The following is a 16,679-nucleotide window of genomic DNA, read 5'->3' as shown; positions in this document are numbered from 1 at the left end:
AACGGTTCGGGTGACTTAAGTCCGGACTGTGGGTTGATATCAAGAAAATACAGGGGCATTTTTATAAAATGGTAAAATAACGGTTCTGGTGACTAAGTCCGGACTGCAGGTTGATTTAAAGAAAATACAGGGTTTGTTTTTGCAAAACGGTGCGACGGACGACTAGAAACCTAATTTTCTTTATTATTAGGGAGAGATATATACAATATAAATTAGGGGATATAGGGGGTAACACTGTCCCTATAAATTCTCTAAAATCCATATCCATCGCTCGCTTCCTCATCTCATCGTCACTCCCGATTATTGCCGCCGCTCACCGGTCAGGGCCTTGCCGGTTGCCGCCTGTGCAGCCTGCTCCCCGCTGGCGTTGGGTTGCCGCCGTGTCGTCGTTGGCCCGTCTTGCTCTTGCCGTCCGCGAGGCTGTGACTGTGCGAGTTCATCGATCATTGTCCTCTCGGTCTTTCAAAAGTATGTATATGATTATTCATCCCCAATTTCAGTATGTAGGGTACATGATTGTTAAGGTGTTGAACTGCTGATGTACATGAGGAGTACTATTTTTTCTTCATAATTTTAGCTCATTAGTCTAACAAGGTTGCCGCCGAAACATGTCAGGTGCTGCAAAACGGAGAAAAAGAAAAGAAATGCCTGAAGATTTTTTTTAAAGCACTGAAGCATTACCATTGTTGTCTACGGAGTCACTAGAATTTGATTCTTATTTGAGGTAATCTTGCCAATTTCATTTTGTTATCTTTTGTCTTCCTATTGTAATATGAAATTTCCCGCCAATTATTGTTAGACATCTCAAATTGCGGATGTATAGCTGAAAAATTACTCTTAATATTTTGCAAATGAAGTTAGACATACACATGTTTATATAGTATGTAAACACATGCATGTACCTATAATATTAGGGGCCCATATCGTCGAGTTCGGCCAAGGGCCCTCCGAAACATAGAGCCGGCCCTGCGAATAATGCCAATAGACAACTAGTAACTTCTAGATAGTATTTTTCCTTTGTACAGACGGTAAGAAATGAACTAGACAACTAGTCAAGCATGGACTGCTTGACTTTTGCCCGCAGATCTGTAGGTACGAGGGACATAACAAGCTTATTCTACGGTGTCTCCCATTCCCACTTTTCATTAGTACTTTTGTTGATTTCCCATCTCTTCCCACTCGTATTCATCATTCTCTTCCGTCTTAGGGCTCCTTTGATTCAAAGCAATTCTATAGGCTTTCTGAAGAATTAAAATCCTTTGGAATTTTTCTTACGTTTGTTCTTTGATTCATATGATTGAATCTCATAGGAATTTTTTCTATGAAATTTTTTATACTACATTTCATAGGAAATCTAACATCTACTCCAACCTTTTTAACAATTCCTTTGTTTTTCCCGTACATCAAATACTCTTTGCTAATTCTATAGGATTCAAGTGGGCATGCCACTTCAATCCTATACTTTTTCTATTCCTGTGTTTTTAAAATCCCGTGAATCAAAGAGGCCCTTACTGCCTTGTTCCGATAGCTAAGATCCCGGGAATTGTTGGATGGACCTAGGACAAATTTGTCTGCTCACATATATAAAGCGTGAGGGGTAGAGGTTGGTTGGAGGAATTTGTTGTTCACTGATAAGCTGGAATAATAAATCGTGTACTGAAGATTCTGGTGTTTGTTTGATCCCATCACATGTGCACACAATGTGGCATTGAAAATGTTTGCTACTCCCTCCGTTCCAAAATAAATGACTCAACTTTGTACTAACTTTAGTACAAAGTTAGTATAAAGTTGGGTCATCTATTTTGAAACGGAGGGAGTACCTTTCACTGAAAGCAGGGCAGCTTCCCAGTACATGCACGAGTAAGAATGAGCTCTTGTACTCGAGTGTACGCAACCTATAAAATTTGAACCAAAATATACAATTTGTGTGCTAGAACATATGTGTAATGCATGCTAATTTATAGGGCACATAAATTTCGGTGTGGGTTTTTTAAACTTGGGTCTATGTGTCATACTCAAGTATGAAGTTTCGCGACAAAATGACTTATGAGGACTTGCAAAGCAAATTGCAGCTCCGAAAATGTGCACGGTAACATTTATATAGTATCAATTTTGTTCTATTTCTGTCCAGAATTCCACGGAAGTATTTTTCTCGTGAAACTTTATACATGAGTATATCGGTAGACCATGTTTGTTGCAAAAGGTATTTGACCTTTTTACTATTTTTTTAATTTTTCTTTTCACTTCGGGCACATATGCACACATGTTTACAGTTGTATTTTCACATAAATCTTCAGCTACAAAAGATTCTAGGGAATCTCCCTTATCTTCTAGAAGGTAGGCCCATGCCTTAAAACACAAAGCATCCTGGTGGGAGTGGGACCCTCTACATCTGATCACAACAACTAACTTGCAGGGCATGGCCATGAAGTAAGCAAAGGACTTGACGCCGTACGTTAGTTGTTGAGCTGGCATTTCCATTCATCCTTAGCCATATAAAACCATGTGCAAACCACCGAGGACTCCTTTGATTCAAAAAAAATCATAGGATTTTTGGAGGGCTAGAGTCCTTAGGAATTTTTCTTACATTGGTCATTTGATTCATAGGATTGTATCCTATAGGAATTTTTCCTATGAAATCATGTGTACTATATTTTGTTGAAAATCTAGCATCCACTTCAACCTTTTTTTTCAATTCTCTTGTTTTTCCTGTGGCATCAAACACTCTGTGATTCAAGTGGGCATATGCCACTCCAATCCTTTATTTTTCCTATTCCCTTGTTTTAAGAATCTTACAAATCAAAGAGAGCCTAAAAGGGCTTCCACCTCACTTTATAGATAAAACACCAACATAAATACACGGGCGAATGATATATGATGATGAGGTAGGACTCAAAGAAGTAGAACATGGAAAAACGAAAACTGGGTTCCACGGCCATGCCCTCGAGAGGGAAATGGAGCAATCCGGCGTTGTTGTCCGATGGAATGAACAAAGGTTTTCACCTAGAACCGTAACATGACAACGAAATTGTGATAACATCATCAAGAGGAGAGCGACACTCATGGGCGCCATTATCGTCGGCGTCGACGCATAGAGCTTTCGCTTGGTTGCTTTCCCATGCCACGAAGGAGCAACATAGTCACTCAGCGTGACGAAGCCAGGACCTCCAAAATTAGATCTAGGCCCCTCCCCTGCAAAAGAGAGAAGACGTCAAGGTCACCAACCGTCACACCTCTTGTCGCTCACATGATGAAGCACATCCACCACCGGCACCCGAATACCAGCCGGAGTGCATACCGAGTAGCACGCCAACCAAGGATGCCGCCCCGGCATCTCACTCCGAACCTATCGCCTTGGCCGCTTTTGGGGAAGTGACTGGGCTAGACACCAACTATGCTAAAAGTCTGGTGGCCCCCATTCGTTGTGGCAACATTAATCTAGATGAAACTCTGCAGGCCTTCCCGGCGGTGCGCACCACGTTCCCGATGCAGTATCTTGGCCTCCCGCTATCAGTCAAACGCCTCAAAAGCATTCATTTTCAACAACTTGTCGACAAGGTCGCCGGCAAACTCCCTCCTTGGCAGGGAAGGCATGACGCCAGTGTTGAGCGTGTGGTTCTTGTCAAGGCGGTCCTCACGTCCATTGCAATTCATCATCTCACGCCTCTCGACATCCCCGTAGAGGGCCTTAACGCAACTGACAGTCTTTGGCGTGCTTACCTTTTGGAGGGCGCTCACAAAGTTTCGGGAGGAAAATGCAAGATCAACTGGGACCTAGTCTGCAAGCCTAAACAATTTGGTGGCTTGGGTGTGCTCAACTTGGACAAATTCACTAAGGCCCTTCGTCTCCGATGGCTATGGTTCAAGTGGGTGGACAAAAGCAAGCCATGGATAGGAATGGGGTCTCCATGCACCGAGGACGACCACAAATTTTTTGCGGCCGCTACAATGGTTACAGTGGGAAACGAGCGCACGACTAGGTTCTAGAACTCGCCATGGCTGCATGGTTTGTGCCCCCGTGACTTAGCAGCGAGCATCTTTTCCATCTCCCGCAAGAAGAATTCCTCCGTCCAGCAAGCCCTTACCAACAACAACTGGATCTCTCTCATTGACACCTCCAATGGCCTATCACTTGCACATGTCCCGCATTTTACTCACCTATGGGAGAAGATATCCATGATCTCTCTGATCGATGACATTGAAGATTCCATCATTTGGAAATTCACCAAGGATGGGGTGTACTCGGCGTATAAGGCACGGTTTGAGGGACTCACTTCATCTGATCTTGTTCACTCGGTATGGACGGTCCCCCCCTGATGCAAGTTCTTTGTTTGGCTAGTCCTTCAAAATAGGATTTGGACTTCAGATCGCCTTATACGTCGCGGTTGGCCAAACTATGGCCTCTGCCCACTTTGCAAGCAATGTCAAGAGTCAGCCGCCCATCTCCTCTTCCAATGCCGATACACCACCCACTTTTGGAATCATATTCTTTCATGGTTTGGCATGCATCACATTTCTACGGCGGTATGGCAGACAAGAGCTTCGGTGAGAGAATGGTGGAATGGCAACCTTCAAATTCGCCTTGGGTCCCCTAAGGCGCTCGCCTCCTTGATGATGTTCATCTCATGGGAGATATGGACGGAGCGTATGATACGTCTCCAACGTATCTATATTTTTTTATTGTTCCATGCTGTTATATTATAATTCTTGGATGTTTTACAATCATTTTATAGCAACTTTATATCTTTTTTTGGGGACTAACCTATTGGCCTAGTGCCCAGTGCGAGTTGCTGTTTTTTCCTTGTTTTTTACATCGCAAAAATCAATATCAAACGGAGTCCAAATGCAGCAAAACTTTTTAAAGATTTTTTTGGACCAGAAGACATCCCATGGGCCAAAGAAGCACCTGGGGTGTGCCCCGAGGAGGGCGCAACCCACCAGGGCGCACCTAGGGGCCCAAGCGCGCCCAAGTGGATTGTGCCCACCTCGGTGGCCTCCCGCACCGCCTCTTCGCCCTATAAATTTCCAAATATTTCATAAACCCACGGGAGAACCCTAGATCAGAAGTTCCGCCGCTGCAAGCCTCTATAGCCATGAAAAACTAATCTAGACCCCGTTCCGGCACTTCGCCGGAGGGGGAAATCATCACCGGTGGCCATCTTCATCATCTCGGCGGCCACCATGATGAGGAGGGAGTAGTCCACCCTCGGGGTTGAGGGTTTGTACCAGTAGCTATGTGTTTAATCTCTCTCTCTCTCTCGTGTTCTTGAGATGTCACGATCTTGATGTATCGCGCGCTTTGTTAATATAGTCGGATCATATGGTTTTTTCCCCTCTCTATCTTATTGTGAATTGAGTTTTCCCTTTGAGATTTCGTTTTATCGGATTGAATACTTTTATGAATTTGAGAGCACTTGATATATGTCTTGCATATGAATACCCATGATGACAATGGGGTATTATATTGATTCACTTGAGATATGTTTTGGCACTCAACTCGCGGATTCTCGAGGTGACATTGGGGTAATCTATGCATAGGGGTTGATGCACGTTCTCGTCTTTTGTTTCTCCAGTAGAAATCTTGGGGCACTCTTTGAGGTTCTTTGTGTTGGATTGAGTATATTATGAATCTGAATTTGCTTTGGTGTTATTTTAGTACGAACTCTTGATAGATCGATCGGAAAGAATAACTTGGTGTTATTTTAGTACGAACTCTTGATAGATCGATTAGAAAGAATAACTTGGTGTTATTTTAGTATGAACTCTTGGATAGATCGATCGGAAAGAATAGGTACAAACAATTTCTTCTTATGTTCTCCGCTAGATAGGAAATTTAGAGTGATTCTTCATCGCGCTTTGAGGGATGGTTATATGATTCAATTAGATTAGCATTGTTGAGAGATTGCACTAACGAAAGTACGAACCCTAGGCCTTGTTTTCAAACATTGCAATACCGTTTGTGCTTACTTTTGTTACATGCTACCTTGCTGTTTTTTATTGTCACTATCACAAAAATCAATATCTACTATCATTACTACACTTGTATCATCATCTCTTCGCCGAACTAGTGCATCTATACAAATTACCATTGTATTTGGTGTGTTGAGGACACAAGAGACTTCTTATTATTTGGTTGCAGGGTTGTTTGAGAGAGACCATCTTCATCCTACGCCTCCCACGTATTGATAAATCTTAGGTCATCCACTTGAGGGAGAATTGTTACTGTCCTATAAAACTCTGCGCTTGGAGGCCCAACACGAGTCTACAAGAATAAGTTGCATAGTAGACATCAGCGTAATGCCAGGGTCTTTCGACACACGGCCATCCCGTCCATGGTTCTAATCAATAAGATCAAAGAGAAGGTGTCTCTTTGGGCGGTGGCGGGTGCGAAGCACATGAGTGTTGTAATGTCGCGAGAGTAGACCTTTTTATTTTGCCACTCCGTGGTTCTTGTTTGAAACCTTCTTTCTTAATCAATGAAATGGCAAATCTTTTGCCTTCTTTAAGAAAAAAATACACAAACGCCACAGACTGGCCTCCCACCGACCCTCATTTGGTTTCAAGGGATCCCCCGGGATCCCCGCTATTTTCCTGGGTCGGATAACCATGGGCTGAGTTGGCCCGGGGCAGCAGAGAGCGCCATTTGGTGACCCGCGAAGGGGAAAGACCCCTGTCCTTTCCCCGGCCCATCCCGGGGATAGCTCGCCCGGTGTCGATAGGCCAGGGAGAAAACCCTCGACTCGCTCGCTCTCTCGCGACCGACCAGGCGCCGTCGACCAAGATCCATCTCCGCCTCCGACCTCCGAGCTCCTCCGCCTCCGACCTCCGAGCTCCTCCGCCTCCGACCTCCACCGCCGGCGAACGAAGCGACGTCCCTCGCAGCCCTCCCCCCGGTGCTTAGGATCCACGCTCCGCCCCTCCAGTGACAGCGACGGTGACAGACCGCGGCCGCCACCCTCCTCCTTCCCCGGACCACCTCTCCGCCTCGAAGCTCGTGTCCGATCCGGTAACGGCGACGGCGACGGCGGCAGGCACCTACTTCGACCAAGGTTACCCCCTCCTCTTCCACCTCATATTTTTGCTCTCCATTCCATGCACTCACCGTTCATGAACTTTTTGATCCAGATCCAAGAACCTGAGCACCGGCTTCACTTGTTTTAACCAATCAGCATCCTAGAGCCCGCCGTAACCAATCAAGAGTGAGCACAAATCGCCTCCTTTTAATTGGTAGTAGATATGTGCACTACTTCTGCTTCGAAATTAGGCTTTACCTCTTTTTTTCTAGCTGCTATTTAGTGTAAGCCATGCTTTGTTTCTGATGGATTACTAAAAAATCGTCTTCTGAATGTAAAAGACTTGTTAGATCATCTAATTCTGTGTCTTGATGGAGATGAGTGGTTTTGGTTGCCCGGAAGAGCAGATGCACTTGTAGAAGTCCTCGTGCTTTGTTTGTGCTCCGAGGCTTGGTCCTATTGTGAGTATTCTAGCATTTGGATGCTTCAGTGAAGACTGAAGAGTAACTAACTGGAGTTGAGAAGAGAAGGCAAAACATCACAAAACATTGCTCTTGATTGGACTTTTTCTTCCTATAAAAAAGGAAAGAGCTGGGTTCATTTTGATGTGATTGCAGCAAAGCCAATTGATATTATTATCGATGTAGTGCTGTTAAATTATCACTTACTAATGTACTGTTAGGAAATAGCCCTTTGTTGGCAGACAGTATAGTAGGGAAGCTACAGAAAGTAACACCTTCAAATGAGTTCATGCTCATGGGCTCATGGCAGTTTTTTTTAGGGTTATCTTGCGTTTTCTTGTCAATGCATGTTCTACAGCTTTGTTGGCATCCATTTTCTTTCTTGGGAGAGACTATGAACACAAACTCATAAGCTTTGTTGGCTATTTTTTCATCCAGCAATGTATTCTTCATTCATACTTTTGGTAGGCTAATTCTTGTTTCATCCACGACAAGATTGTTTTTTTGTTAATTTAAGTGGTGTGGTATGTCAGTTGCTCGATTGTTACTTTTTATAGCTAGCTGAAAATGTAGTTGGATTCTTATATGCACATGTATGCTAACACCATACTGTAAGTTTTCTTGGAAATATGCATCCGTTTGTGTGCTGATTAGATAGTCATCTATGCACGTGTGGGCTAATGATGTATATATGTATCTTGTGCTGATTAGATAAATGCATCTAATGTGAAACTTCCCCCTCCGGTGTTGGATGTGTGCAACGACGATGTTCTGCTCAAGGAGAGCCTCCGGCGTCTTGTTGGGGATGCGCTGACCCTCTCTACGAGGCCATCTTCCGGCAGCATCCATCCCATCTTGCGGCGGTGCGGCGCCTTCGATCCAGGCGAGGAGGTAGTGGCCTTCTTCAAAGATGGCGTACCGGATGTGCCGTGCCGGGGCCCGTAGATGCATGGTGACGGCATATGCCCAGCTGGTGTCGGCCCCTCTCTCCTCTGAGCCAGTGTGATATTGTTCCTGGTGCAGCATTCTGAGGTCCTCGGCATCTTCGGCTTCGTTCTCTTTTGATCATCTTCAGTTTCCGTAGCGTGTGAGTAGTTTGGTGTTGTCCATCGTTTATGTATCTTACCGCCGTGTTGTTCTTTCTTTTGCCTGAGGGCGTATGCTTGTAATCCTGGCAGTTGATGGCTTTGTTAATTCAAAAGGTCAGGCTAGGTTCGAGCCTTGTCTCGGATTCGGCTGATGCCTTTTCTCCAAAAAAAAAAAGTTAAACCATGATTAGCGCACCAAAATTTATCCTCGATCTTGTGTTATTTATGGTCAGTGTGTGTGATGTGGACTGAAGTGTTTTTTTCCTGATTATGCGTGTTTCATATTTCCTGGTTTATCCTTGAAATTACTGGATTATTCTCCATTGTTCTGTCATTCCTGAGTTTTCCATGGAAATTAGAAATTTACTTACTTCCGTACTGCTATGATGCTTCTGTAAAAAAAAGGAATTAGTTTTCATGGTTTTCGAATACTACATTTCTTTGCTAAGAAATTTGGCACTTACCTGACGTGATTCCCTCCCCTCCCCCTTGTCTCCAAACTCACGTGGGGATCTCCCCCGGTGGTGGGAGAGGATTTCCCATGGCCATGGAAAGTCCCCCTCGTGGGATTACTACCCTGGGATATTTTCACTTTGCAACCAAATGAGGCCTCAAGGTCCCAATGAATGAAGCACATACCAAAAAGTTCATCTTACGCGTACCAAGACTGATGGGTCTGAGAGTTAAAAAATAAAATAAAACAGATGGGTCTGACCAATGGAAGTCATGTCGTCTGTTAGCTTAGTAGTGGAACCTAATAAAAAAACTAACTAAATTCAAAAGTAACTATGAACAAAGAAATTACATTCTAGGAGTAGGAAGTTGACAACTGTACCACATCGTTGTTGGATGTGGATCAGATCGCTAATTTTTTTTAAATAATACATTTTTTAATTAATTTTCATAAATATTACGCTGGGTAAATTTTTTTCAAAAATAATACACGGGCCTAGTCGGCCCACAGCAGGCCGATTGGACTCCAGTCGGCCTCCAGCTGGCCGACTGGCCCCTGTCGGCCCACTGTGGGCTGATTGGGTCAGTGGAGCTAATTGGCTCGCTGTGGGCTAATTGTTTTTGCAAAAAAAGTAGGCATAAAAAATATATATTTAAAAAAATGTTAATTATGTAATTAAAAAATGTTAAACGTGTATAAAAAAATGTTCCTGATGTATACAAAAACTGTACAATATATATGCAAAAAAGTTGACTAAAAATATGTTTTGAAAAGTGTTAATCATGTATTTAAAATTTGTTAAATGTGTGTATAAAAAATGTTCCTATCTATACAAAAAATATAGAATGTGTATGAAAAAAGTTGACACCAAAAAAATATGTTTGAAAAAAAATGTTAATCATGTATTTTAAAAAATGTTCCTTATCTATACAAAAAATATAGAATGTGTATGAAAAAAAGTTGACACCAAAAAATTATGTTTGAAAAAAATGTTAATCATGTATTTGAAAAAATGTTCAATGAGTACACAAAAATGTTTCATGTATTGGAATGAAAGGTTAAACGTGTATAAAAAAATGTTTCAGCTCCGGATCCGGTATGGGAGCATCACGGACCTAAGCATGATTGGTTGCTCTTTTTGTATGGAACTGGAACATTTTTTTCAAACATAGTTTTTTGGTGTCAACTTTTTTTCATACATATTATATATATTTTTAATAGATAAGAAACATTTTTTATACACACATTTAACAATTTTTAATCATGTATTTGAAAAAATGTCAACTTTTCAAACATATTTTTTTGGTGTCAACTTTTTTTCATACACATTCTATATTTTTTGTATAAATAAGGAACATTTTTTATACACACATTTAACAATTTTTAAATACATGCTTAACACTTTTTAAAACATATTTTTTATGTCAACTTTTTTGCATATATATTGTACATTTTTTGTATACATCAGGAATATTTTTTTATACACGTTTAACATTTTTTAATTACATGATTAACATTTTTTTAAACATATATTTTTTATGCCTACTTTTTTGCAAAAACAATTAGCCCACAACGAGCCAATTAGCTTCAGTCGGTCCACAGTGGGCCGACAGGACGCAATCAGCCCACAATGGGCCGACAGGGGCCAGTCGGCCAGCTGTAGGCCGACTGCAATCCAATCGGCCTGCTGTGGGCCAACTAGTGTATTATTTTTGAATTTTTTTTATCCAGCGTAATATTTATGAAAATTAATTAAAAAATGTATTATTTAAAAAAATAGCGATCAGATCAGTATTGGTAAGCTAGAGTGATGATGTCGTTCTAGAAGGCAGGGCCCACAGCGACGGCGCCACAGAACCGGCCGATCCAATGTGCGACACCAACGGAAATCCATTCCCGCCTTCCTTCTAGACGACAGTCGACACTCGACAGTGACGTCCCATCCCCAACCTAAGTGATCGATGTCATGTCCCCACCTCTCCACCACCTACATCCAAACCTATCCCCAAACGCTGGCATGCATGGACCCTTCATAATCACAAGCTTCAGCTCCCCTCGCGCTCCAACCCGAAGTGCTCAACTCCCAGCTCACTCGACCCCCCAGCTCCCAACTCTACCCCGACCAAGCGAAGCGAGCCGAGAAGATCTTAGCCAATGGCGGGAGCAGTGCCTCTGGCGCCGCCGATGGTGGCCGCGGCGAGGCCGGCGGCGGGCTCGCTCTACGAAGCGCTGCGCGTGGGCCGCGCGGCGACGCAGGTGGAGATCAGGACCGCGTACCGCTCCATGGCCAAGCGCCTCCACCCCGACGTCGCCTCCTGCGGCCACGGGGGCCCCGAGGCGTTCCTGGAGATCCGGAGGGCGTACGAGACGCTGTCGGACCCGGCGGCCAGGGCGCGCTACGACTGCTCGCTCGGGGTGTTCCGCGGTGGGGGCGCCGGCGGCGTGATGCGGGTGCGGAGGTGGGAGACGGACCAGTGCTGGTGAAGTGGTGATCCACCAAGCCATGGTATGGGCAATAGCATCGCTCCCAGGAAGTCAGGAACGTGGATGAGCTGCAACGGCCTGTGTTGGTGTCCTCGGCGTAGTTAGTGCTAAGTTAGTGGAGAGGTTGTGATGTGGGTCCAGCCGTCGGTCCCCCTATGCAGCCGGCCCCACTTTTTGGTCTTTTTGGGGCCACTCTTGGTCCTGGTGATGTAGCTTTTGTGAATATATATTCAAGCTTGCTACTGTTCAGCTGCTTTTCTCTCAATATATTTTAGCTTCAGGTGTTCGAGAATCGCGGACTCGAAATAGACATACGCTGGCTTTCGTTTTATGCCCTGTCTTACAGAAGATTTGTTTTCGAAAATCTTGTAAATCTGACGTCAAAGAGACCATGCTACATTTTAACAGGTTTTTTTTTGAAAAGGGGGGTTTTTCTTTCCATTTCACGTAGAGTTCAGGATACAGATTTCCAGTGAAAGAATAATTTCTCCTCAAAAAAATTTGTGATAGTACTCCCTTATCAGGAGTAACTGATAAGCCTTCTGTGTCTTTTTTTTTACGGCTAGATAAGCCTTCCGTGTCAATAAGGATTCCTGATTCCAACACGAGTAAACCCAAAGTAAAAAGTGCTACACTATTCGCCAAAAAAAAAAGTGCTACACAACCCACATTTTTTGCATCTGATGTACTACTCACCCCATCTCATAATCTAAGAGCGTTTTATACACTAACAAGATTACAGTGACATTTAAACACTTAACTAGTACTCCCTCCGTGCCGATTTAGTCGTTGCGCGTGCTGTACATTATGCATTTTGCAAACACGTCCTGATACTTTTAAATCATTTGAAAAAACGCCCTCGTCTCCTTCCTCAGTTCTCCACCGTCGCTCGCGCGTCGCCGGTTCCGGCCACCATCCCCTGTCTTCCTCCCCCGTCCCCCGTTCTCCTAAGCACCCAGCTAGAATCTCCGCGCTTCACGGGACCCAGCCGCCTGTGCAAGAGACGACCTGCGTCGTCACGGAGGAGACGCGCAGTAACTCCACGGACGCGACCTGCGCCGCCGCCCACCTGCGCAGCCACCATGGTTGTGCCCTCGCCTACCTGAGTGGCGGGATTGCTCCAACAGTAACCTCCCTCTGAATCGTGCCGAGAAGCACAAAATCGACGACTGGGTCCTTGATTTCGTCCACCTTGGTCGCCGTCGCCGCGGACAATTCTGGACGCCGTCGCGGCGCTGGGTCTTCGTCGCCGCTCTGGCCCAGGGTGTTCGTCGCCGCGTTGGCCCTGCTCAACCTCTCCTCCAAGGCCAGGGTCTTCCTCTCCGCGCTGGTCCTGCTCCGACGGTCGCGCCCGCCCCCGCCTCTGTTGCTGCTGCTGGTATTCCCCGCCCCGCCCCCTAGTTACTGAATGCCTCCCTGTTGGATGCTGGAATTGAACACTGGATGCTGGATGCTGAATGCCTCCCTGTTTGATTGTAAAGCAAAACTGAATTAAAGCGAAATTGAATACTGAATGTTGCTGATAACACAATTATACTGAATACTAATCCTACTGAATGCTGAATGCTGAATGCTGGAGTAGTTGATGCTGCTGGAGTACATTTAACTGGAGTAGTTGATGCTGCTGGAGTACATTTAACTGCTGAATTAGGAGCAGGAGTAGTAAATTCACTTAACTGGTTTAATTAGGAGCAGGAGTACATTTAGGAGTATCTGTTTAATTAGTGGATGATCTGTTTAATTAGGGGTACTAAATTTGTTTAGTGTTATTTAATTTAGGGCATGATTTGAAGGAGTAGTTCAGTTTTGTTTAAAATTGATGCCAGTACTCCTACTCTCTGTACATTCAAACACACAGCCACCACTGAAGGTCCTCCTCTTTTCACTTCACCAATTTAAATAAATTCAGTTACCAGCTCCATCCAGTCCATCCACCAGTGGAAAAAAAGGGTGATCCACCATCCACCAGACTTGTTGGAAATGGAGTACAGTACTTGTCCCTGATAGGCAAATGAGCATAAAATGGAGTACAGTACTTGCAGTACACCTAAGTCATTTGCTAGCACTTCTAAACTGGAGTACACCTAAGTCATTTGCTAGCACTTCTTGCAGCAGTAGCATGTGAGTATTTGTGCACATATTTGTATCGGCAATATAAACATGTTATCCTAATTTTTTCATCCACTATCTTTGTTTTCTGTTGGCAAGTATTGATAACTCTTGCTGTCATTTCCCCTTTTATGACAAGTATTGATATATTGGTTGATTATTGTCAGCAAGTTACAGATTTCTTTGAAGTGTCAGTGCAAAATAAACTGAATCTTTTCCTTTAATTAACTTAAATCTTTGAAGTGTCAACAAGTACTCCATTAACAGTAGAAGCGCAAAGAATTTTGTACTCCTGCTCCTAATTCAGCAATTAGTGTAGTTCTTGGAGTACTGTAGTTAGTATAGCACTTGCTCTCTCTTCTTCTCCCTTCTCTTCTTGTAGTAGAGGAAGAGGAGCAGCAGTGCAAAGAATTCTCCTTGTAGGCTCAAGCATATAGGTCTACTCTGCAAACAATTCCTAGTGCATTTGAGTTTCAGTCTAGCAGTTGCAGTTTCAGTCTAGCATTTGAGTTTTGGAGGAGTATTTATCTTGACCAGGATGTTCTTTCTTATTGGATCATGAACAGTAGTACCCGAGCAAGTGCTCCACCGCCGCAATGATGTTTGGGATTGATCTCAACATGAGTCCTCAACAAGATGATGCCTCAGAACCTGCAGATCAACAGGAAGAACACAACAGTCAACAACAATACAACAATGAAGAACCAGTCAATAATGAAGCAACAGGTACTACCTCCAAAACTTTTGCATTTTTATTTTCATTTTCATGATCTACTCTTATTATTTGCAATTGCTAGATGACTTATCTTTTGCTGCTTATTTGACAGGGGAAGAAGCAAGTGGTGTAGAGGAACCAATTCATGAAGAAGCAAGTGGTGTAGAGGAAGCAATTCATGAGGAAGCAAGTGCTGTACAGAAACCAATTCATGAGGAAGGCAGAGAACTCACAAATGAGGAGAGATATGGTATTTATTTTGCACTCACGGTGATCAAGACCAAAAATGGACAAGTTCTGAAAAAAGACAAGGAGGTCATTGCTAGCCTACTCGATACAACCGTAAGAACTGTTGAGAGAATATGGGAAAGAGCTCTTAAACAGATTGAACAAGGGGAGAAAGTTGATGTCTCAAATCAAAAGCCAGGTAGAGTTGGCCGCAAGCGGAAAGATTTGGATCTGTCGAGGGTGGTGACAATCCCATTGAATAGAAGGAGAACATTGCGAGGTCTGTCAAAGGCATTGGGTGTAAGTTGCACGACCTTACACTCAAGGTTTGAGTGGGGTCATTTGAGGCGTCACAGTAATAAGGTGAGGCCCCGCTTAAACCTATCCAACATTGTAAAGAGATTGAAATGGTGCTTAGCTATGTGTGAAGATTATTGGTTTGCAACACGGGAATTAGACAACATAGCCTACATGGACGAAAAGTGGTTCAACATGACTGGTGTGACGCCCCCGATTTGACCGTACACTAATCATGCACGCAAATGTGTACGATCAGGATCAGGGACTCACGGGAAGATATCACAACACAACTCTACAACATAAATAAGTCATACAAGCATCATAATACAAGCCAGGGGCCTCGAGGGCTCGAATACAAGTGCTCGATCATAGACGAGTCAGCGGAAGCAACAATATCTGAGTACAGACATAAGTTAAACAAGTTTGCCTTAAGAAGGCTAGCACAAACTGGGATACAGATCGAACGAGGCGCAGGCCTCCTGCCTGGGATCCTCCTAACTACTCCTGGTCGTCGTCAGCGGGCTGCACGTAGTAGTAGGCACCTCCAGTGCCGTAGGAGTCATCGTCGACGGTGGCGTCTGGCTCCTGGACTCCAGCATCTGGTTGCGACAACCAGGTAGAAAGGAAAGGGGGAAAAGAGGGAGAAAAGCAACCGTGAGTACTCATCCAAAGCACTCGCAAGCAAGGAGCTACACTACATATGCATGGGTATATGTGTAAAGGGCCATATCAGTGGACTGAACTGCAGAATGCCAGAATAAGGGGGGAAGCTAGTCCTGTCGAAGACTACACTTCTGGCAGCCTCCATCTTGCAGCATGTAGAAGAGAGTAGTTTGAAGTCCTCCAAGTAGCATTGCATAGCATAATCCTACCCGGCGATCCCCTCCTCGTCGCCCTGTTAGAGAGCGATCACCGGGTTATATCTGGCACTTGGAAGGGTGTGTTTTATTAAGTATCCAGTTCTAGTTGTCATAAGGTCAAGGTACAACTCCGGGTCGTCCTTTTACCGGCGGACACGGCTATTCGAATAGATAAACTTCCCTGCAGGGGTGCACCACATAACCCAACACGCTTGATCCCATTTGACCGGACACACTTTTCTGGGTCATGCCCGGCCGTGGAAGATCAACACGTCGCAGCCCCACCTAGGCACAACAGAGAGGTCAGCACGCCGGTCTAAATCCTATGGCGCAGGGGTCTGGGCCCATCGCCCATTGCACACCTGCACGTTGCGAACGCGGCCGGAAGCAGACCTAGCCTAGCTGGCGTTCCAGTCCAATCCGGCGCGCGCCACTCAGTCGCTGACGTCACGAAGGCTTCGGCTGATACCACGACGTCGAGTGCCCATAACTTTCCCACGTAGTTGGTTAGTGCGTATAGACCAAATGGCCAGACTCAGATCAAATACCAAGATCTCGTTAAGCGTGTTAAGTATCCGCGAACGCCGACCAGGACCAGGCTCACCTCTCTCCTAGGTGGTCTCAACCTGCCCTGTCGCTCCGCCACAAAGTAACAGTCGGGGGCCGTCAGGAACCTAGGCCCACCTCTACCGGGATGGAGCCACCTGTCCTTTCAGCCCCCTCATCAGAATCACTTGCGGGTACTCCTCGAGCCGACCCGACTTTAGTCACCACATGTGTCATGTATATAATGTATATAGTATATACCCGTGATCACCTCCCGAAGTGATCACGGCCCAGTAGTATAGCATGGCAGACGGACAAGAGTGTAGGGCCACTGATGGAACACTAGCATCCTATACTAAGCAGTAGGATAGCAGGTAAGGGTAACAACTGTAGCAACAATGACAGGCTATGCATCAGGATA

At 44.7% G+C, this 16,679-nt stretch overlaps 1 long non-coding RNA gene across 1 annotated transcript; it reads left to right on the top strand.

Annotated features, from left to right (window-relative positions):
• The first annotated feature begins 394 nt into the window (after nucleotides 1-394).
• On the top strand, nucleotides 395-8,936 carry LOC109733926 (uncharacterized). Its single transcript, XR_002225724.4, has 5 exons — nucleotides 395-468; nucleotides 616-724; nucleotides 6,140-7,049; nucleotides 7,126-7,199; nucleotides 8,186-8,936. It is a non-coding gene; the product is annotated as an uncharacterized lncRNA (long non-coding RNA).
• The last annotated feature ends 7,743 nt before the right edge of the window (nucleotides 8,937-16,679 follow it).

Source organism: Aegilops tauschii, chromosome 7, assembly GCF_002575655.3.
Source record: "Aegilops tauschii subsp. strangulata cultivar AL8/78 chromosome 7, Aet v6.0, whole genome shotgun sequence".
Lineage (NCBI taxonomy): Eukaryota > Viridiplantae > Streptophyta > Magnoliopsida > Poales > Poaceae > Aegilops > Aegilops tauschii.
This window is presented reverse-complemented; position numbering and strand designations above follow the sequence as displayed.